Source organism: Syngnathus floridae, chromosome 3 (genome assembly GCF_059516105.1).
Source record: "Syngnathus floridae isolate MCC-2025c chromosome 3, RoL_Sflo_1.0, whole genome shotgun sequence".
NCBI lineage: Eukaryota > Metazoa > Chordata > Actinopteri > Syngnathiformes > Syngnathidae > Syngnathus > Syngnathus floridae.
In genome coordinates, this window is record NC_142415.1 from 15,344,675 (window position 1) to 15,369,374 (window position 24,700).

The 24,700-nt window shown below is 40.3% G+C and overlaps 1 protein-coding gene across 4 annotated transcripts in view; it reads left to right on the forward strand.

Annotated features, from left to right (window-relative positions):
- Positions 1-84: 84 nt before the first annotated feature.
- esrrga (estrogen-related receptor gamma a) overlaps positions 85-24,700 on the forward strand; it is a 139,664-nt gene continuing 115,048 nt past the window's right edge. For all 4 annotated transcript variants that reach the window (XM_088371529.1, XM_088371530.1, XM_088371531.1 and 1 more), the window contains exons 1-2: positions 85-160; positions 1,257-1,409. The gene's annotated coding sequence lies outside the window, so the exon portion shown is untranslated. The remainder of the gene's footprint in view (positions 161-1,256; positions 1,410-24,700) is intronic.

Sequence of the window (24,700 nt, forward strand, 5' to 3'; positions counted from 1 at the left end):
ATTTGGTATTCAAGAAGACTGATGATTGTTTTATTTTTGGGTTTTAAATTAAGTGACAGCCCCTCCTCTCCTCCAACTCTGCACGGTGAGTTTCCTGATTGTTGTAAAGCGAATCACGCTAATGCAGAATAGAGTCAGTCCATGCAAATAAATCCAAAAGGTGAGTCGTGAGTTAATTTGGATTCTTGTTTCTAACATATTGTTTTTGCACGATACAATCTAGGTCATGTTCGGTTGCAATCTGCAATAAAAATGCATGCAATGTCGCAAAACGTGTTTTCTACAGCCAAATCTTAGAATAAACATTTAGTGAGTCCCCGTTAAAAATGAGTTGTGTGCATGCATTGCTCATGTTAATAAACGTTGTTCACCCTACTTCTTGTTTAGTGTGCATTCTACAGCTGAAATATGTAGAAAAAGACCAAAATGCTAACCGTAGCAATACGTTATTCAGGAAAGCACTACTAGTGTAACTTTTCCTTTAATTATTACTTTTATATAGTTAATCATAATGAATAAGTAAAAATACACCATACTTGACAAGACAATAACAAATACAAATAGAATCCAACATCCCATTCAAGGTTAAAGCTATTGCAATTAATTGAGAAATGAAGCACGAATGGGCAGAAAGCTATTTTTTAAGTGGGATAAAATTTCTCTTCTGTGAATGCAGATTGTATGTATTGATTGATCTGCCATGCCACAAGTCCCCCATTCCCTTCGATCATCCACTTTGCCTCTTTCCTGACAGTATCTTCATCTTCCCCTCTTCATCATCACTTATCAGTTTATTTCTCCCCGCATTTCGGTCCTCATTTCCCCCACCTCTCCTCCTCTTCAGCCATATTCACCTGTCGAAATGATCCCTTCCACATGTCTGTGTGTGTGTGTGTGTGTGTGTGTGTGTGTGTGTGTGCAAGCAAAGATATCTATCTAGCCTACATATTATGGAGTAATCCTTAGATCAGGTTTTCTATAAAGTTTTTCTCAAGACCTAAATTACTTGGTCCCTCCCCAAGGCCCAAACTTACTGAAAGAACTTGTGCATTGCCATAGCATGGACACAACATATTGTGCATATAAATTAATGTTTTGTAAAAACAAAAAAAAAAACCCAGACACAAAAATATCTAAATAAACCTGCAGCCATTTTGAGATGGGCAAACACACATGTTGCAAGTAAATGACATTGTGTCTTCATGATGTGCTGGCTTTGTGTGTCATTTTCTCTCTCCTCTGTGTTTTTCTCTCAGGCTAATTTGCTGTCCAGGAGGCCACACCAGTTGTGAAGAGCAAAAGGCAGATGATGTGCTACGTAGAGTTATGACTCTCGGGTGAACCGGTTACACTTCAGGCTATCCATCGTTGGAGTGGCGGGAGGATGGTCGCTCCAGTAATTACTGAAGGTACGTGGCTGTGGCAAGACTGCACGTACATCGAATGCGAAGTATTGTTTTCTGACATGACTGTGATGACGGCAGCGGCCCATTTGTCCTGCCGCCTGCTAGTTCGGTGTCACTAGGTGAGAGGGTGACTCAAAAAAATTGAGTGAACGCACTTCATGGGAAGACGCTATGGTTACACACCGTCTAATCTATTTCAAGTTTGTTCTTGTTCATGGTCTGTTTTTATTTGCAAAATTATCTGGGAAATATTCTTATGAATCTTTTTTTTTTTTTTTTTAAACAGGCAATTTAAAGTTTTGAATATATCTAACGTGATTGTTTAGGGGGAATGTGGGAGTTGGCCGTATTACTCGAATTAAGCGAGAATGTGCAAACAGAACATGTGGGAACAGGTCTGACTAATCCAGTACAATATGAGCAATTCCAAAGATACGAACATATTTGGCCAAGCAGATGTTAACGAATTTTACACGATGAACAAACCATACTTATAAAATGCCACTAGGTGGCAGAATCATTCTGCAAACATCTTCATTTATCCTCTTTTCATTCTATTATACATACAATCGTCTCGACATTCGCATCCTTCCTTCATCTACCTTCCTCATCGGCCGTCCTCACGATGTCGCTGAAAGAAAATGTTTTTTTTCCAAAGTGAGCTAGTCATTATCCAGCATTAGCCATCCATACCCTCTCCCCTTTGCTCCCTCTCTCCATACGGGGCATATCATTTAACACGCCTCCAGTCACCTCTTCGCAGTCAGAAAGCTCATCCAACCAGTCATTCTCCATGCCCATTGTTCCTAAATGAGGGCCGTATGCACTGTGGCCAGCGCTGGTCATAAAAACCAATGCGCACACACACACTTTCTTGATGGAGTGACAGTGTGTGTCTATGGATGAGTATATGTGTGAGTAAGACTGTCATACTCCGTTCCCCCACTGTGCGTGAGTGATTATTGTGTGTGGCGGTGTATGAGTGATTAGGAGTGGGTGTCCGTGCATGTGTTTGTGTGTGCGCGCCTCAGCTGGGTGCAACGGGTGGAATGTGTGTTTCTCGGCAGGGCCAGTTCGACCATTATTATTAAACATCTGTCCGCAGCACATTAATCCCCCCACTCTGACGCATCCCTCTCTGGCCAGGGATCACTTAATTGAAATCCATAATGACTCTTCTCTTCTCTGCTACAATGAACCAAGCCAGAGAATCCTTCTTTTTTTATCAGTCTATCAGCTATTGCAATAGTTTTTAGGATCTTTTAGACATAAAACTCACCTTAATTGAACCAGGTCTATACAAAAACAATGCAATGTGACCGTATCAGGAAAAATGTAAAATATTTCGTAAGATAGTTTCCTATTGGGTTTCTACTACACTTCTTTATATATACATAATAAGAGCAAACATAATTAATATTTAAACTAAACATACATACATCATGTACTGTATACGGATTATTAAAAAATGTGTATAAACAGTTGCAGTTAAAATTACTCAACAGTTTGTACAATTTTAAAATAATAAATATCAAAATGTTTGATTGTCAGTGTGCAAGAAGTCTTATGAATTTGACTTGATCAAAGTAACTTAAGCAATCATTTGATTATAGACATACAGTGCTTTTTTTATGCCACTATTTTTATCTTATCACGGTAGCAAACCTTTTGGAAATTAGGGTACAGTTTAATGTCAATTGATCAAATCAGAAATTAATCACATTCCAGTATGTGTGATTTGAACAGCTGTGTGTGCGTGTGCGTGTGTGTGTATTCCCTCGAACCATAAGCTTACCACCAGTTTAAAAGAAGCATAGTTTGGCACCGCTGTTCTCCATTGAGGAAAACACTTTCTCATTTTTGAACGCCTGCGGCTTCTCTGTTGCTTTTAAACCAATTTAAAACCACCCCCCTCTCTCTCTCTCTCCACCCGCACCTCTCCTTATTTCCCATCCTAATATGCTACTAATGGATAAAAACTATGCTTGTGCCGATAGAGAAGAAATATCATACCTTTATTAGCTCACCTATATACACAAAGGGGCAGAGGAAGAGGGAGAGGGAAGTAATGAATTGAGCATTGTGTAAAATAGTTTAATGCAGGGGTGGTTCATCATTATTTGTGGCGGATTGTGTGTAGACAGGGGTGATCCATTAGTGTGGTCGTTTCCATCTGTGTGTTTGTGTGCGTGTGTGTGTCCCACCCAGAAGGACATTCACTGCTGCCGGCCCCGCTGTCACGATGAGAGATTCATCGGCACACATGCTCACACACTGGCTACAGTACACATGTGGCATTATTGTCCATCATTATTCCTCTCATTCCTCCTTTCAACAATTTGTCACCGCAGTGTCTTGTGTTGACGCACAATCACACAAATAGAATCATATGTCAGTGTGTTTCCTGTATGTGCTGTATGTGTGTGTTTGTGCATGCGTATACAGGCAAGAATTAGAAATGAGACTGATTTTGACCAACCAAACAAAGAAGCTTCAAGTGCCAAAATAACGTAAACCATTTGGACAATCAAGTCAAGTCGATACAATGAAGTGGTGCAAGTTCTGGAATGTTTTGTGTGTTTTTAATATTTAGGAAAATGTTGTCATTTTCATTTTGAGTCAGTATCCCAAAAGTTACTCAGACCATTTATGGTTTCTTGAGGGCATTAATGAGCCCCCGCACCATACTTTGAGAAACACTAACTTTGACAAGAAAGACTTTCAGTGTAAGTGATGTATGAACACTCCAGAAAAAGACATTTTACGTCATTATGAAAGCAAAGTAAGGACGGCACTGGACGTCAGTTACCTCCGTTAGCTGATGGCTAATTGTTTGGAGCGTGAGAGAGGTAGGCTTGAGAGGTGGCCAGACCTGACGGTGAGTGTGTGAGCATGTCAGATGTCCTCTGGCATGCCTCGCAGAGCTAATCATAACCACACTGCAGAGATTAATGAAGTCAAGAGCAATCAGCCCTGACACACAAACAGCAGCATGCACACACTGGAAAAGTACAGCAGTCTTGGCTCAGATAGACTGATGTTTTTTTTTTAATGTCTATTTTTTCATTTATTTAACACACTAACATGTGGCGTCATTTCATGATTAATGAATCTCTTCTTGTGTGAACATTTACCGGGACATCTGCTGTTCTTGTCAACGTTCCTTTCTTCATGCTTGCTTAACTTTTGCTCATAGTCCTGCTTTTTATGAATCAGCTTAATTCTAAATGCTGGCGGTTGTAATTTGTGAGAGTTGAAGTTTTGTATTGCTGTCTTAGCCTGACAAAAGAGAAAATGTCCATCACGTCTAGAAAAGACAATCTATAGGTCTCAGCTCAGGGAGTGGACTGTACCAAAATTGTGCAAATTTACCACCCACTATTCGCAGAGCCCCATCTCATCATTTCTATACGTGAGCCTCGGGCAGGCAGTAATGGCAATGGAGTCATGTAGCTTGGGGTGCACTTGCCTTTGGGCCACTGTTCCCTTGACAATGACTCCCCCCCCAAACCAATTACGTAGTCCTTAGCGGTCTTTGGTTGCGAGTGCACAGTGTACAGATCCACTACTATAAACTGTGAGGTACAATAGTGACATCACTACCACAGTTGAAGACCAACAATGCTTGTGACCCCTTCGTTTGACATTCATAGAGAGAAAGAGAGAGCGAGAGAGAAGCAGGTCAATGGCAAAGGGTCATTCCACCTCAGTGTTTGGAGCCCTGAGTCCCTCATCCAAAGGTTGACCTTTGACTACTATGGATCTCTGGGCATTGTTCATAGGCCACAGAGGCCCCTGATGCCATTTATCTGTTTGTGTATGTGTTTTGAAAATGAAAGGGCTTGTACATTTTACTCTGTAGGGACAAAGGTAGTAGGCCATGACTATTGCTGGAAGTGAAAGACATGGAGTCTACCTTGAGAGTGGCCAAGATTTTGCAGTGTGTGTCTATTGGATTTTTATGTCCCTTTAGCCAGAAGAACCTTTGTGAGCTCTGAGGTCAGACCTGATGTAGGGCTTGTCTTACAATCTCTGTCCTAGTTCATTCCAAAGTCAAGTATAGACTTGTCTGAATATGTTGATGGTACGAAGAAATCTAGTACAACCCCTGGCTGAATAATTAATCAATTAAATTTGTGTATACTTGCCTCACATGTTTACTGAACAACTGACCTGGAGTTATTAAGCATATAAACAGAATTCAGAAGAACGTATCGTACATCAATGGCATGATGTATAAATAAAAGGACCTTCTGCTGAGTTCATTGGTAGCTGCTGGCATATTGACTATTAGGTGCTCAAATCTTTGGTAAACTATTCCATGAGCATTCATGGCACTAAATCGGTTTTCATTGTGTTTTGGTGGGTAAATAGAAACTCTTGGTGGTTAAAGGATACTCACGTATCAAGTAGTTATTGGTTGCTGTTGGCGATAACACGCATCAACAGCCTCCCATTTGTGGTTCGCAGTCTGTGTCCAAAGAACTTTGACTGGCTTTGGCCATTTTGGCCATTATCCCTGCACATAGATTTGTTTTCCACTCCCATATTCACAGCTGAATGACTTCCATGATTGAAATTTTACTTTAAATCTACCCTAGAGGCTTTCTGAGTAAATGCAAAGGTAATCTTTTTTTGTAAAATAAGCAAAGAAAACGTCTTAAATATTTATTAATACAATAATTGTAATAGTGAAGGAATGTAAATAGTAATATTTCTTCTCGTGAAATGTACCTTACATTTAGTGTGCATGTCCTCACATGGAAAAGCCCATTCATTACAGAAAGCAATACGAAATTCAAGTAAACAAAATCAACCTTGTCCACAGGTCGCTGGGCCTAGCCAAATAGCCTTTTATCACACAGGTGTTTGTTTGCTTGCGCATTATGCTGTGAATTTAGATAGAAAAGTGTCTAATAAACACATCTGAGTGTTCACTTTCATGCGACTCCTGTAGTAAGTAGTCTCACGATATGAGCGATTGAAATATTACAATGTTGCAGATGTGAACACATAGTGAGATTTAGAGGAAAAAAAACACTAAATGTGTATGTCCTATGGGTAGCCAAGGCATGCCATGCTTGTAACTTTGAGATACTAGCTGCCATATGATTCAAATCACAAATACTTATAATCAATATGATCATTAGAATTATATACATACTGATTACAATTATTTGTGTAATAGTTGAAATGACGATTATTCAAATGTTCGTTTTTTTGTGCAAAACAAAATGTTTAAACGTAAAAAATATAAAGACAACTAAATTTATTTATAACACTAATTATGTAAATTCCTTTTGAACTGTTATTTTGAAACAAAAAACGTACAAATGCAAAAAAAATTATGGTTTCCTTGTATTTTGTATAAAAATGTGCATTGAGTATTAATTTAAATCGTTATTTTTACAATTATGGTAATTTCATAATGTGGAGTGTAGTAATTAAAATGACAAATAATGGTCATTTTTAATTTGAATTTTGATAAATTACACACTCCTAACCCTCACCAGACTGGAATGGCCCCTATTAGGAAAAGGTACCCCACACTTGCTTATACAAAGGCAGTAAAAGAAAAAGGGGAGGGGGGGGAACAGCTGACTAAAATACCCTAAAAGAGGCCAACACATCCAGACTAAGTTGCTGAATGAGTGGCAAGTGAGCCATTTACACAAAGGCAAACAGTACATCATTTAAAGGCACTGCCATATCAAGTGGAAGCAGAGTGAAAGTGCATGTCGGATGATGATGATGGGCTTGTCTCTTCACATGTCAGCGGCAGCAGCAAAGGTCACTGAGTAGCGAGGAAGTACGAGGCTTTTAGTGAGGAGGAAACCACTAAATACTCCTAATCCCCGTTTATTTGCCGCATGGATGGTTAAATGCTACTCTCGGCCTCGTAAAATTAAAAGCAAATGTGCACTGAGCTGTAACCAAGAGGCATGGATAGCGAGGTAGGAAGGGATTGCTGGTGGAGGGGGGTGGTGGTGGATTTCATAAAGATGATGAAGCAGGAAGGGGTGATGTCTAAAAAGGACGGCAGAGAAAGTGTGAAGAAGAAAGCCGAATTGAGAAGCGGTGATGTGCAGCCCCAAAACATTCTTCCCCTGAATGAGCTGTCACCTGTGCCTCCTTGGCGTGGCGATCTATGGTTCACACAAGCTACCTTTGATTAATACATCCCACCTAAATCATGGAAAGTTCCCCTTTGCTTCTTGCCCATAAAATGCAACACACAACACAAATCAGCCCCTTAAACAGCGGAGCCGGATAACAATTGGAAAATAATGCATCTTACCTGGGCCATCCCGATAAATTGTTCCTTAGCACACCCGCCCTTAAACCAAAATCAATTCATCCGCCTGCAACTTTTATTAAAATTCCCAGTAATAAATCTTCCCCCAATGTTTGTTCATCTGTTTTTTGATGCATTTATATCACTTTCAGTTCTGCTCCAGTGTTTCCCCTGCCTCTACGGCGTAAAATGGGAAAATCTATTTGGGGCCAATAGAATTGTTAAAGGGGTGTTATGGGTGCCTGTTCTTGTGGAGAAAATGGGTGTCAATTTGTGCGTGTCTGTATGCGTGTGCGCACATCTGAGTGCAAGTGCATTTGTGTGTAAATGGAATCGATAAATGTGGCAGTGTGGTGAGTAGATAGCACCCTTCCCCTTGCCTCTCTGATTAACCCACACCACTGCCAAGCTGACAGCTATATAACAATATTAGGTGTGTTTGAGTGGGAACGTGAGAGCACGTGTGGGAGCATGTGTCGCGACGCCGTTCCAAACTATGTTTGTCTTCACATGAAACCCTCAGGGACTGTGGATAGAATTTGTCTGTTAATTAATAGTCGGTCCCTATTTTTTTTTTGTTTTTTGACTGTGCAGTTTCCATTTATAACAGAGGAAAAGGTAATGCAATCCTCCACAAGCACAACAAATGCACAATCTGTACTGATGATTCTCATCAAAATATAAAAATGTCATGGTCATTTGGGTTTTCTGTTTGCAAACACTCAATAATAGGGTCAACTTAGAAGTGGCCAAACATTTGCATAGGTTCAATAATATTACATCATTTTTTAACATGATTTTATTATTTACAGCACAGTAGATAGTTGCGGATAAAAATATTTATACTCATGTAATGTTCTCATTATGGGTGTAGTTGGATCTTAATATTACACTCTGTCATAAACTAAATATGAATCGATAAAAAAAAGTCTTCATTAAATACTAACAGACAAAAATGTCCACCCCGTCAGTGTCCACTCTCTTATCAGCTCTCATATTTTGCTCCTTGCATTGTTTGTGTTCAATCAATTTGATTTCTAACATAAAAAGTTCAATGAAAATTTGGGTGGTGAAATGTTGAAGTTTCTAAGGCACCAAATGGTGATATTGACTTAACAGTAATATTCCTGTCCGTGAAATACTTAAATTATAAGAAATATATAGCTGCAACTTTTAAGTATGTGTCCTGGAAATGTAAAAGTATGGTAATCACAATGTGCAGGAAAATGAGCTGCTAATGATGGTGTAGGTTTGAACTGAGATTGAAGAACCTAATAGGAATACAATACAGCCACCATTATCTCACTTGTTAGATGATCAATGAATGACTCGCCAGTACGAAAGAGTGAAAAGTCCTGTGATTTGATTTTGGACTTCATAAAAGAATTTGCATCAATCGATTCATGTTAATTAATTATGCTAATTGAGCAGGCTGATCATCCTCCTGTCAAATTGGGTCTTGAATTACAAATGTTTCTGTTCTGAAATCAACTCAAGTCGTTTGCACTTTACACACGGCAGACACGCACTCATACCAATGAAGATGTTAAGATGAAAAACAAAGTATTCTTTTGACTGCTGATCATCTTTAAAATTGTAATACTATTTAGAAGTAGCTTTGAAAGTTTCATGAGCAAATGGCCACACGTAAGAAGCGTGCGATCAAGCAGATAGGGCTGCTATATTTCTCAACCTGTATGTGTGTGTGTGGGGAGTTTGTGTGTGTAAGTGTGTTTACCGGGATGGGGCAGGCACGAGGCTGCTCTGCTCTGAGCCGCATGGATTTGCTGCTAAAGTTTGAACAGCTTTAAATTAAAATGTATTGCCCATTCTCGATGTATTGATCGGAGAGCCAGCTGTGTCAATACACCGCCACGGCTATTTTTCCAATAACTTATAAAGATCTGCCGTGCAGGCATGAATCCACTTCATAGTGTAGCGTAACATTCTCTATACTTAGTCATTTTTGTTTTATCTTTTTTTTTGTTTGTTATTGCACTCATCACAATGCAATGCTAATATTTCAGGTTTCAAACTAAAAATATGAAGATCCCAATTTCTGTTTAAAATTTCGTTTTTTTTCAATATGGTTGCAGATATGGCTGTTGGCTGACCCTTCGCTGAATTGTTTTTCAACCCACTCAATTCTAACTCATAGGTTTATCTTACTCAAGTCTACCTAATTAAGCCGCACACAGGCTTTATTACTTCATATAAACACATACGTAAATATGAAAAAATGATTTCCATGCCGGTTATTTTCTCTTGGGTCACAGGTGACTGGTCGCCAGCTAATCACAAGCAAATAATACTTAAATGGAATTTTTTTTCTCCCTTCACATTTCTTACAGGACTGCAGCATTCTACTCCTCACCCCCTCCTCCTTCCCGGTCTTTCCATCTCTCCCCTTAATCTCCCTCTACCTCTTCTCATTGTCAATACCTATCTAATTCCACTTTAGCACCAGTAATTGGCTGATGGATAGAAGCTATGGATTGGTCTCTTCCTGATGACTGCATGACATTTTTTTTCTCCCCACCTCGTAGCTGGTAATACTAATAGAATTCCAAATCCGCGGCACTGGGATTCTGTCATGAGTAGGTCAACTGCTGTGTCAAGGTCCTATTGGAAAGCCAGCATCCAACATTTTAATTTAGATTTAGTTTTTTTTTTGCCACTGTCTCTCCTTGCTTTGCTGAATGATCACCAACCCGGTGTTTCCATTCTTACGCAGCCTGACACATCTATTGTTGAGCTCCCTATGCCATTTTGTCATTATTTCAACAAATTCCAAACACGGGTTTAGTAATGGTAAAGAATGCTAGCACTGTATTAAGATTCATGTCAAACTGATGTTAAACGCAAAGTGAACACAACTGAGCCCGCAATTTAGAAATAAGTACATCATAGATTACGCACACTGGAACACTTATCGCTGTTAAATATGTAGTTTCCAAAAAACAAGATCATCTGAAATACTGTGCCTTGAATTTGTTTGCAAGGCTAAATATACACTTCATCCCGAGACACTGTGCTCCTGTTTTGGCTGGTCATGGAGGATTCGTACCTAACCACACTGGTCAACAAATTTTACTAAATTTTGAGATGATAATGATGATGATAATAATAATAATAATACATTTACTAACATTTATGAATTAAGCGTTATGTTCAGCAACAGGTAGAATTTTAGGAAAATTCCCCAAAAATCTGTATTGGCAAGCTTTTCTATGTCAAACAAAAAAAATGAACATATCACAGAAACTTGAAGTGCCAGAAAATAAGTGGACATTTTTTGAATCAGCAGCTAAAATACATTTTGAAAGGGAAACATTAAGCCATTTCTCGTAAAAAAACATAAAAAATGCTGTTGATAAGTGCTATTTAAGGACCAAGTGAACAGTAGTGTTCTGAACTGCAATAATTAGTTACAACACAGTTTTTCCCCCCTGTTGGTAATGGGAGGCATTTATTTGTCTTTATTGCATGATACAATTAGGGCACATCATCTGTTAGAGGGAGGGTTACTAATTGAGGAAATTTAGATGTTAATTTTAGAGCAAATGCGGCCCAGTATTGCACAATTGAGGCTAAAACAAAGCTGCAGTCCACAATATTATTTCTATTAAATTATTTCATGCATTTTGAATACCTGTTTACCAATAGTGTGTCTTATCCTAACTTATGTGTGTGTGCGCACATCTTATTGTGATGAATCTGCAGAAAAGAAGCTGGCCAAATCGGGTTGTCATGCTAATTCGGTCCCTTGACTGCATAATGCGGTGCAGCAAGGAGTGCGGCTGAACTTGACCCGGTTAAACCTGACCTTGGCCTTTCACCCGTCTCACATGAACGCAAGTGCAGGTGTCAACAAATTAGGATAATAAATCTTTTCATCACAGCTGCCACACATACGTTTAACTCCGGAGCAGGATGGCTGAAAAGTGCTCTCGTGTTGGGCTCGTTGTGTGGAATTCATATCTTGAATTAACCACCAGATGAATTTCTGCTGCTCTTTTTGCGGTCTTTTAATTTTCTGGGGAAATACACTGGAATGTTTAGTTTGATAAATTTGTTTAGACGTTTTGTTGAGCTAGCATTTCATTAAGTGTGTGTACCGTTGACTCGAATGACTGACACGTTCAGTGAAGCTCATCATTGGGTCGCAATTTACTTGATGTTTTGTGAGCTGAGATTGATTCTGTTAACTGTAATGGCCTTTTTTAAAAGAGTTTTGGAGTTGAGTAAGGAAAAACAATTAGTTGTGTGTTTCTGATTGGATTTTTTTTTTAAGTTTGCTGTTTTGTAACAAATGCCTACTTGAAGTCTCATTCACTGTTAGTTTTTGTCATTTTGTCACTTTGCAAGATATAATTAAATGGCGTAAGTGTGTTTGTATGTAGAAGTATTTGCGTCACTAAAAAAGGGAAATAAAAAAGATAAAAAAATACATAAAATGTTAAATTATAGCCTCAGTCAAAGACAAGCAGTCTGTTTTAATTTTATTGTATTTATATTTTTTTTCCTCCTCATTTAGCAGTCTCAAAATTGCTACTATCATTTTTTTTTGGGTAATTTTCTGGCTTGAGAGCACAGCACATCTCTTATTCCTTTGCCCAACTTTTCATCATCCTAAGCACTGTTGACACAACATTTTCCTCTCTTGCCGTGACCTTCAATTGTCAAGATTGTGATTAAAAATGAGGTAATCCTCTTGAATGTATTATATTCCAGATAAAACTCTTCCATGTATAAAATCCAGATTAAATAATAAATAAGAACTAATGCAAGTTAGGGAAAACGTTGCAGACGATGCTTTGGATCAGCCATTCATCTGAAGTCAAGAGTAACATTTGTTTATTTTAGCCGGGGTGTCCGAGGGTGGGGTTACAAGACTGTGCGGAATGTCCCTTTAAATTATTCAAAGCCCAATCAGGTATCTTTTTCTCCACTGATCTAAAGATGGCTATCAGAGGTCATTCATTCTTCCTATACAGGGTCACCTTTCCCACTCTCCCTTCAACCACTTCCACTCACTCTCTGCTTCCTTGATGTTCAAGAGGACAATATCCTGATCACCGTACCTATGGTGGCGGGCCTTTGGAAACAAAGCAGCTGCGTCGACACGCACACACTTGGATGCACTTTTCATAATCACAGACTCACTTGTATGCTCGCGAGGACATCACACTGAGCGTGTGTGTGTGTTTTGTTCATTCTGTTCTTGTGTTACCATGTATCTGAATACATGCTGACCTTCTCACACGGCGCAAGGATGTGGACATTATTGCTCTTTGTGCAACTTGCATTGGTGCGCTCACAACAAAAGGGTGACAAAGCTGGACTGCACTATAGAGTAGGTACAAATAGGTAGAATAATTGATTAGTTTATCAACCTTGGATTTTTTTAGATAAATATGGCGATACACTCGTTTTGCATCTTTGTTCACAATTTCAGTGGCCCGCTTGCTTCTGAGTGTGTGTGTGTGTTGTCTGATTATCGGCTCGTGGGTGTAAGCTGTGTTCATGTACACTTTGTGTGTGCATGCTCACCGCCGGGGGCTTGTTGTCAGAGCTTCTCTCGACTGGCCAATTAATTATGATGGCCTACTTATGATGCGTAATAAGATGATTTATTAGTAAACACACAAACAGAGCACAGGTAGCCGCAATATGTTCTTATGGTCGAGGATGAGACACTGAGCCAAGCTCACAAATCCACCTCTGGCTGTGTCCTACTGGATCTCAAAAGTCAGCTTTGAGAACTTCCTCTTCTCTGAAAGTTGACTATAGTGCCTATAAAACATTACCATGGTAACCTTACCACATTTTACCTATTTAGATCCCACAAGAGTATAATAAACACATGTATGGCAGATCAGTGTTTCCTACTCTTTGGTTTTGCAAGAGAAAAGTCTCACCGCATACCAATACAAAACAAAAATGGCGCAGAAAGTATGCACGTTGAAATAGTTATGATCTCTTCTAAAGTTTGAGTGTCACATGACCAAACTCAGAAAACAGGCGAGTAGAGGTGTCAAAGTTAATCATTTAACTAAATCGGTTATTAAATTAATCGTCTCGTATTTTAATAATCGAATAATTGTTTGGAACCATTTTTTAGGCTAAAGATTGTCCAAATATTCAGATTCAGGGCTTCAAGAATAAAAATTCTCTGAAATACATTTTCGGGGTGTTTTTGGTGATGAATTAGCCTTTAAACATGGCTCAAAGCTAAAAAAAAAAAATGTTGATTTTGCATGTTACAGCTCTGTCGCCGCCCACTAATATTTACAACATCAGAAATGCGGACAGTTAAAAATAGCCACTAAATACCTTTTGCACATTTGTGTTCATTACAACAAACACAGCCCCAAAATAACCTCATGTCCTGTTTGGTGCTTGGAACAGCTGCCATTTGACATGCATGTCACATCAACACAATCTTAACTTCTCTTGTTAGCGGTTGTGAAATGGATGATCTAGTCTATCTCACATTTCTGATCAATTCCTCTGCTGTTGTACCAACGTAGTTATCTAGAAGTGTGTCTGTGCACTTTGGCAGCACCATTGTAAAATAGGGGTGCAGCAGGTGAGAAAAGCCATTTGTTTTCTTGAGCTATCTGTCTAACTAGCTGTGTGGGTGTCCTATTTCTGGATGACACACACATACGCGGCAAACCTCGTGCCCCTTTCACCATACGTTGCAGGACGTAATTTATGATGCCGCGGTAACATATAGACTTTTCATCACTCAGTGGTAACTTTGTCCACTCAATGTTGCAGCATCGTCCCTCCCTCTTTTTTTCCTTTCGTGCTGCTTCAATTTTATTCTCACCCCACTACTTCTGTCACTTTTTTAGAGTTTTTATTCTTGTGTGAGTCTTTATTAGATTTTACAAAGGCTTGTCAAAATAAATATCTGACCTCCTTTTGGGAATTGTCTGGCTCAATTGTCATTGTCAAGGGGGCTTTTCCACGGCGTGATAACGAGACTCTAAAGCTACAACGTCAGCATGAAGCGCCCCAGTTCACACGCTGGCTGTCAGATGTCCGAAGCAAAGATTTATTTTCGGGGTGTAAAGCTAGCAAGCTAACGCCATGTCCCAACTGCACCAAAAATCTGCTGATTCAAATCAAGGACCTCGAGTTCTTACAGTCTGAGGATGGGATGAAAAACTGAAATGTTGTCACTCTACTTGTTAATTTTTTATTTCTCATAATTGTCTATGTCAGAACACTCTAAGGATTGATAATTCTATCCTCTCTAAGGTGCTCAAAATTCCTATGTGATCACATGAGCACATTTCTAGCTTTTTGTCATCTCGAATGAAATGAAGCCACATGTGCGCTCGCAGGGCCATGTGTGTTTAATGACACGAATCACTTAGAACGCGACCTATGTTCCATGCGCCTTCACTCATATTCCGCCACTCTCTGTGTAACTATTGATGCTACTTTGTCCTGGTGATGAAGCAAGTGGGCTGTTGTCGGGTCGATGTGTGTCATTGTTTTATTGATGTCAGAAGAGACCCCTGAGGCCCGCAGCCTTCTACTCCCCTGTAAGCAATAAATCTATGGCCTGCTGTTCTCTCTGCTGTGCCCAACGTAGACTTTTTCACACACATGCGCACACTCTGCGTTTTAGAAAGAAAAACGTGTTAAACTGTAATAAAAAAATAATAAATAAAAAAACTTACAATTCAATCGTAAAATAGACAATTTTGGGCCTACTAAAAAAACCTAAAACTTGGGTTTAATCAGAGGCTCTTTATATGGTGGCAATTGTGTGCGGACACCCACTTAATGTGAGTTTAAACGTGACTGGTTCATTCTGAACATAGTCTCATCCCCAGTGTAAAAATTGTTGCGCAATTCGAATTCAGTTGCACAGGTTTTTAATGTTGCATAAAGTTTTGAATTGGTCATTTGGTCTCATTTTTTTATGATAACCTGGCATTTGGACAGGTATGTGTACATATCATAAGGTCTTCATCTATATGACCCAAGCTAAATAATATATTAATCTGTCATGTAAATAATTTTTTTCTCTTTGCGATCAATCATTCATTTTATCTTTGAATCATTTTATTTCCCTTCAGTCTGCCAGTAGAGGCCACTCACAGCATTCAATACGGACAGCCCACTCAAACACACACTCCTCTCACGCACACATACACATTCGTAGGCGACAGCTGCCCGTTGCAAAATGAGAGCACGGGAGGTGGCAATAGAAAAAGGAGATGGAAGGAGGCAAAAGCAGCCATGAGACGGAAACATGAGGGCTAATGCGATGTGATAGAGACGCATCACAGCTGATGATGTGCCTTGTTTTGTTTGTTCCTATTTATTCCCCAACTCAGCTCTGTTCACATTCTTTGATGGGAGAAATGGGTGAGAAATTGGAAATGACATCCATTCTGTTTGTGTGTGGCGTGAACAGAAGATTCCCCATGTTTTTTTTACATATTTATCCAACATGAAGTCCTACTGAATATTCAACCTAAACATGACCATTTCTCTCTTGAAGCTGAAATCTTTTCACAGTCCACATCTCACCACACTCCTCTTTCCCTCCTCCACATTCACTAATTGTTTCATCTTGAGCATGGAAAGGAGACGCCAAATCAATACGTCTCCTCTCTAGAAGCCAAGCGGAGGGAGATGGGAGGCAGAGAAGAGGGTAAGGGGGTGAGGGGGGTTGCCCTAAAAAGGTTCCTCTAAATGCTGGAATCCCACATGGCTCACTTATTGGCCTCTGAACATTTTGTCACTTGGTGCAGATGCATAACTTTGCTTTGTAAACTATCCAAAGCAACTGCGGCTAATCTGATTTCCTTTATTTTAGCCATCATCCTTTATACAGATTCTCATCTATTTCTTTTTCGAAGTCAACTCGACTTTCAGATCCGGTGTGAATCCTGAACTAAATGACGAGATTTTTTTTCAAAGTGAAAATTCTGAATATTGAGTAGAGGCATGTTGGACCATGTGGCTAAGGATTACGCATCGTATTAGGAGAGCTCTCACACTTCTATTTTGCTGTGCAGATCGGTGAAAACAATAGTTAATACAGAGGTCTGCTCCAAAATGGAACTGACCTTTGTGAGGCAGAAAGGACACTGAGATTTGGGGGGGATTAAAATGTCAATATTCTTTTGGTCATATTTCTTTCCAAGTAGGGGGGCGAGTGTGGTATTCCTCACTGTGACTAATGGGATGTTTTGTTTCCAACGCAAACTTTCTCCTGCTGCCCACCTCCTGCTCACAGCAGCCCTCAATGGGACAGGCTCTTTCTACATTTTCAGCCATTTCTTTATTTTATTGGTTGTTTGCGCTCTTCTTGGAACATCTGTGGGTTAACACTCAGTTGTGTTCTTAAACCTGTGTGTGTGCGCGTTTCATCCAAAAGTGGTTTTGTTATTAGGTAGGGTTGTGTGTGTGTGTGTTAGTGTTGAGATATGATCTGTGTTAAGATAAGACTGTAAACCAGATTAATCTGGCGTGGAAGAGCTTGTCAGCAGGACCACGATGTGTGTCTGTGTGTGGATGCCTGCCCATCAGGTGAATCATTGCTTCTTATATTGGGTGTGTGCGTAGGGTCCAGTGCTGGGTAATGTGATCGCGGCTCCATGTAACACAGCATGGCAAGTGCTTGTGCGTTTGAGTGTGTCTCTGTGTTTTGTGTGTGCGTGTGAAAGGCAGCAGGACAACAGCATCACTCCATACTTGTGGAGAGAATGGATTAGTCTGCTCGGCAACTCAAAATGCCAACAAACACGCGCGTGGGAACACATGCTGAAGACATTTATTTAGATTAACACGTATACACAGTGTGATGGCAATTAAAAAACTAACCTTTAAAAAGTATTAAATCTAAAAGTATTTTTGAATGATGAGGAAAACAAAATCAAATGTACAAGGTTAAGTTTCAAAATCATGACGTCAAGCAGTTCTCTCAATTTCTAAATGCTGGGATTGTGTCTGGTGAATTTGCTAAACTAAGCTCTGCTCAACTGTCAATCAAAATCTACCGCTAAAGATATATGCTACTTCATCTAGCATATTTCCTATACCCACTTTTCATGTTCTAGATGCAAATCCCAAACATCTCTCAAATTCACTCTGAGGCCCGTGCACTACTCTGCCTGTGGTGTGTTCGGAGAGCTAGAGCATAAAAGAAACAATAAAATGCATCCGTGTAGAATGACAGATGGATATTCTTATTGTTCCTTGCGTAGAACCTGAAAAGTAACTTTTAAATAAAATAAAAAAAAAGCCTTTGCAGTATCGATATAATCTGCTCCATCAATTTATTTGAGTTGACCAAGGCGGGTGTTTGTGCATCCCATCTGCTAATCCCCGCCATACGCAGGCTTTGCTATACATTAACATGCTGTCAGAGGTGTTAGGGCCCCCCTGCTGTGCATCATGGGACATGGTGTCTTATTCAAGGGCATTGCTGGCGAGAACTTTCGAAGTAATACCGCGCCACCCTCCAGCTGCCGTCTTGCAGCCAGAAAACACCCGCGTCTGCGGCGGGGATCAACCCACCAACCTCAGGGTTATTAGTCAGGCTCTCCATCCAGGTTGGCCCAGGGAGAGACTGTGGGTGGCTGGCTGGCTGGCTGTGGGATGCAAGCCAAATGCATGTGTGTGGTTGAGTGGGTGGGGGTGTTGCTTCCCCTGTGTGAGGAGCACACTGCATCTTCCCCGACCACTTTCTGACAGGCCCACATACATCACCACCCCCAACACCTCTGTTTCTCTCTCCTCTCCCTCTTCATCATCCCTATTCCCACTCTCCCTCCCTTCCTCCATCCATCCAGCCTCTCTCTCTCTCTCACCTGCTCCCATCTCTCTCGCATTCTGGTGTCTCTCTCACCTGCTCGCAGCACCACCGCACCTCGCAGCAGGCCTCCTTGAGTATCATTTACATCGATGATGCCTCATCATTACCCCTGCCCTACTTTATCTATCACCCAGCAGCTCTTCCATATAGGGCCGAGATCTTCACTGCAGATGCTAACTCTGGAACAAACTGTGGAAAAAACTTTCTGGTGTTGATAGTTTCATTGTAAAGTTTTCTGGAGCGCATCAGGGCAGTGTTCATGGCCCTCTGTTTTGCTATAATTTTTAACGTGTTTTTAGTACAGTATAGTTACTGTGATGCCCTTGCATGTGGGAAAGGAGAGCCACAGTTGCTGATGCACTTTTTTTTTTTAGGTTGTGTCTGCGATGGTCACTGCAGGGGTACAGGGAACCGATACGTTCTTTAGGCCCACTTCTTGATCACTTTGCCCAAGTATCAATGCCAATTCTTCCAAAATTACCTTCTTGCTGCAGTGAAAGAGATAAAAAAAACAGGTCAGTAGGCTGCAGGGCCTTTTTTCATCAACCATGTGCTGTCACACATCGACATACGCATTTTCCCCTACGAGATTAGCAGCATTACTTTGACCTTGGAATATTGATTTTGTATCTTCTGTTCTTATTAAGAATGAAATGGGAAGTCCGGTCTGTGCTCTCCAGGAAAATGTACTCTGGGAACGCCGCGAGTTGTTAGTTAATGCGTCTGCTTTATGACCTCCGTCAGACGTCATTCTTTCTCTTTTTGACTTCATGAGACTGTGTCCTGTCTGTCTTTGCGGTAATGACCTAATTTAAAAGAATAACCAAATTGTACATAGTCACGCACACACCTTGTCATGTACTATGACCACTGAAGCTAAAATATGATAAATGGATAAAGTAGTCAGTGCACCATGCATCAATATGAAGCTCTCATTTTCCTTGAAACTAGTTTAGAATTCTTCCAACTGCATTTTAACAAACTTGGAACGTCTCCTCTCATTGAGATATCAGATCAAACCGAGTGTAGATGGAGTGCGCAGGTTTCAGGGTTAAGTCCCTCATTGTTGCATTGCGGCACTAAATAAAAGGAATCACGCATGCAAGTGCATTAGGGGAGGACTTAATATTATGAAAGAAAATTGATTTTCCGGAACGAGATTTCTCCTTTGATAAGGTATTAGCTGGGAGGGGAAAATGTTGTGAATCTTCATTAAGAGCCTCTGATATGCACTGGGATAATCACAAGGGGGGCAATACGAATGACAAATGAACACAAAGGAAAGAAGAAGGGAGTCATACATTAGGGGCTGACTGGGGGAAAGAAAGATTCTCGCAGTGAGAGGGAGTAACCCCGGCTCACAACTTCCACTCAGACGTATGCACACACTCGAATCGGAGGCTTAAGTAGGAGTAGGCCGCCCTTAATAAGAGTGAAAATTGATTTCTTTCCACTTCCATACGAAGAGATCTAAAGATGATGAAGGTGAGGATTGGGCTGCGGTTCATCATGAGAAATTAGGCTATATTGAAGCTAGCGCTATATACGTATATAATACATCTGCCATGGCTTTATTCCGCACTCCTCACAAAGCAAGTATTTGAAATGGGGACAGCCAGAAAAAAAATTGAATCTACTGTAAAACAAGTGAAACATATACAGACAGAAATTGAAAGTAAAATTAACTGAAACTAGCAAAGGAATTAATAGAATGAGCAGAAAAAGGAAGAGTTTGCCAAACAGTCACTCACCCATAGGTGTGAGCCTTAGGCGAGGATGAGTAGAGAGGGTTAGAAGGGATAACAAGCTGATAGACTGACTGCAGAGAGGAGAATTGAAGAGAACCTAACCTCAGCTAATACCACAGACAGAAATTTATGACAGACCAGCAGAAAACTATAGCGCAAATGCAGCCAGGATTCCTTTTGTTGAGTCAAAAAAAATTGCAGCCACAAGACCACACAGAGTTGAATTGACAGAAAGGAAAGTTTTGAACTATCTGGAAAACTAAAATGTGGAGTTAAGGTCACTGAAAGAACATGACAGACGATTTATTTATATGATTGGTCACTTTTCCTAATTATTGCAAACGGGCTCTTTTGCACTGATAAAAAAACACAGCCTGAAAAACATTAACCAAATTATTTTGAAACTTTTGAGATGAAACCAACATAGAAAAATACATACTTACTCTAATACTGTTGGCCTTGCTAATTTCAGAGGCCACTGCGATCTGTAGCTTTAGGACTTTTCAACGCCCCCCCCCCCTCCAGCATAATGGATATTTTAAAAACGGCATGATTATTGCTTTAACATTACAGAAATAAAAGCTAAAGAACTAAGAGTAGTGCAGCCGTGAGTGGTCATCACGCTGACGCCTCTGCATGCAGCGTTCCCATTGTGATGTCTCTCCCCGCCCTCTCCGTTAAGCCCGCAGGCCGACTGGTAATGTGTGAAAGCAGAAGGTGGAAAAGATCAAACCCAGCTGACCTGAGAATAGCACTGACACCTTCTCATACACATGCTCTGCCTGCCTATGTGTGTGGCCATTTTTTTTTTATTATATGTTGCTTAGCTAAAGAAAAAGGAGGTCCAAACTTTAGAGTTCAAACAAAGCAGGAAATGGAGACAGAGAAAAAGAGTGACTGAGTGAGACAGAGGAAGGTGAGCGCTGGAGAACATTTATTATGCCGATGCTTCATCTACAGATACAAATCACAGGCTGTTATCACACTCAAGCAAACCCTGCTTGGACCCCGCACTGGGATCCATCTCGACCATGACACCCAGGCACAAGTGTACTGCAACAACCCTCTGTGTATGTGTGTGTGTGTGTGTTAATGTAGACGTGTGTGTGTGTGTGTGTGTGTGTGTGTGTGTGTGTGTGTGCGTGTCTGACTGATAGGATTATAAATAGAGCCAGTGGATAGACTCCGTAAAAGGTGAGAGCATCCACTGAGCATTATCAGGAACAGACCAGCAGGTGTGTTGTTGTTGGGGTGTATCAGTATTTGTTTTTCTGTGCAGGTTTCCACACGCTCACACAGTGTTTGTGTGTTAGCTTGAGCTCATTTAAGGAAAAATATGTTAATAGTTATTTATGGCTTAAAATAACATTTAACTTTAATGCTTTGAGAACATAGAATGTGCACATCACTCTTATGCTCAGTTTAGTTGCGGTTTCAGCACCATGGACAGTGAATGTCATACAGTCTCCCTGAAAATTGACATTCATGAATAAAATAATCCTGAATGGTTAAATCCAAGCCCATATAATTGCTTGTGCTGGTAGAAGGACTGATTTTGATCACAGCAGACTTATTTCAATACATTTTAAATTAAGAATATGCTCAATTCATCCCTCCATTATATCAATGCATTTTTTTTCAATAATCAGAAAGATTTACTTTTAACTATGATATCCAAATAATCTGTTCTTGAAAATATTTTTACATAAATATCAATAATATAAGAACATTTGAAAAGTTAAATTTCAAAGCAATTGATCATTGCAATATTTTTGTAAAGAATTTTGTTCTTAATGAGCTGTTACAAAATCTTATCTAAAAACCAATAAATCCAAACTTGCTAAAATTTCAAATAAGAAATTAAAAAACAATATTGCAGTCCAAGTGATGCATGTAAGTAGAGTGTATGGATTTTGTACATTAAGGTTACAGTACATTCTTGAGAGAACATTTTTAACTCCTGCTAACGTTAATAATTCTCAGGATGTATTATGTAACATGGAGCCTTCCTTTAAATCAAACCAGCATGACCTCTTGTCTCCCACTTACCTTCTCTCCCCCTTAACTAGTGTGATTCAGCCTCCTTACTGTGCAGGGTCATAGTGCATAATTCAGTGTGTGATATGCAGAGACTATGCGACACCTTACTTTAGGGAGAAAGGAGCCAGGTATAGGACTTCACCCCGACTGAATTCAAAGGGCTGATGCATACCAAACACCAGTCACTCTTATTTCCGCCGTGCTTTTCTTCCTGGAAAGGTAGCTCCCTACCCAGCGGGGAACGCTGGAAAGTCAAAGGTTAAAGACTTCAATCATAGGATGAGCTTTTTCAATTATGTCTGTTTTATTTTGCTTTAGAGGGGAAAGGGAGTTGTGAAGTGAAATTGCCCAAAACGCAAAACTATAATCCAAATCTATTGTTTTAAATAAGGTAGAGTGAATTAAATATTTGTTAATTTTTTAAAATGTTTACGCCAAGTGAGTTGACGAAATATTTTTTTTTAATTTAAAAATGTATCTGGGTTCAGATCATTTTAATCTACGATTTTAATCCATTGACAAAATACAATGAAGTAAATTCAACGCGTTTTTTTTCAAGTGTATAAACAATTTAAAAAAATGGTACCACCTTCGACTGTTTGTGTTGTTGCTCCATCGTCGTCTGAGAAGTCAGAAGTACATTATGTGAAATTCATCTACTGTCGGAAAGAGAGAGACCGAGCGAGAGGGAGAGCGGGAGCGATATAGAGGCAGAGAGACCCTAGCTGGCAGCAGTGCTGTCTTTTCACCCCTAATTCTTTCCACCTTGTTAGGCACTTTGCCGTGGGCTGGGCAAATATAAACACCCTGGCAGGAGAGACGGGGGAGGCAGGAAATGAATTGTTTAGCAATGGTGAAGGGAGGAGGGGACGAGAAATCGACAAAGTGATGGAAGTAAATATATGGTGGGAGGCGCAAAACATAACCAGGCGTTGGAGGATTCGTACTCAGAACTGAGCATGGTAGTGCTGGAAGTTTATTTTTGCTGTGGTTACATGTAGTTGGGTTGTTTTAACTTTGCTTATTTTTGAAACCTCATTGTGTGATCGACTTTGGTGCTCAACTTATTAGTTTTTGTTTGTCGTAATATTATTATTTTTTATGTTGTTTTTATGAGAGATAAATATGTTTACTGTAAAAAATAAGATAATAAATTTATGTTAATTATTGGAGTAATATACATTGTGTTCGCTTCTGACCATTTATTTCTATTTCAAATTTTGAAATATCAAAGTTTGGCTCCAGAATATTTGATTTGATTTGCCTTTTCATTAAATAAATTAGTCAAAAAAGTGTACATAGTCTTAAAGCCAACACTGTATTAGTTGTGAGGTACAAAAGTAAAAGGCACAAACAAAACAAGGCCTGATTTTGTAAAAATCACTTGCTTGAGTTTTTGAGGCCTATATTGTTTGTCTGACTCACCTTGTCTCTTTTAGTAGCATCAGGCTGGTTTGCCTCATCATTTTGATCAGAATGTCGTCGTCGCATGTGGCTTGTATTTATTGGCAGCCTGTAAATAAACAGCTCAAACATTCTAAATGATCATCTCCGTCACCGACTGCGTCGCTCTCATTCTCCGTCTGCGCCACCCGTCGTCGCCCCCCCTCCGGTCATGTGCCGGTTGTCGTGCCGACTTCGGCAGTATCGCCGTGGCGACAGAGACAGGAGCAGATGTGACTCTGGTTGCGGGGCATTTGGCAGCAGCACTCATCGTCACAATGACGGAGATGCGGCCGGACGGCACATCATCTGTAGCATGGGTGGTGGGGGGTGAGTGAGTGTGGATGGTTGAGGCGTGGATTGGCATTGGGTGAACTCCCCTCACCCACCAGCGCGCACACACTCACACAGTGTGACCCCACACGCCCTGAAGGAACTGCAAGTGCACAGCCAGTAGCCAGACAAGACGGGGGTGGGGCAGGGAGGGGCGTTGATGTGTGTGTGTGTGCGTGCATGCGTGCGTGCGATCTAACCAGGCAGCAAAAAGTGCCGTCAAACATACAAGATGCTTTTCTTCCTCTCTCCCTGCTTTTTATTTCTTGGGGTATTTTTTTGCTATTTTAGTCACTCTGTCTGCTAAGTTGGAGACAAATGGTGGTTTGAGGGCTAAATGTTTGAACTTGAGCAAGGAGACCCAAATTGACACACTTAAGGAAAACTGAGTCCCGAGGACAACAGAGAGAGAACGAGAGAGAGTGAGGGAGCGACGGGAAGAGGGATTACAGATGGAGGCCTTACTCAAGACATCTGTAATGTGTACACACCACACAAGAAAACAAAGTGGCCAGCGGACATGAACTACTGCTGCGCTCTTCTCTCTGCCATGTTGACTTTCCACTGCAAACCTGTTCTGTCT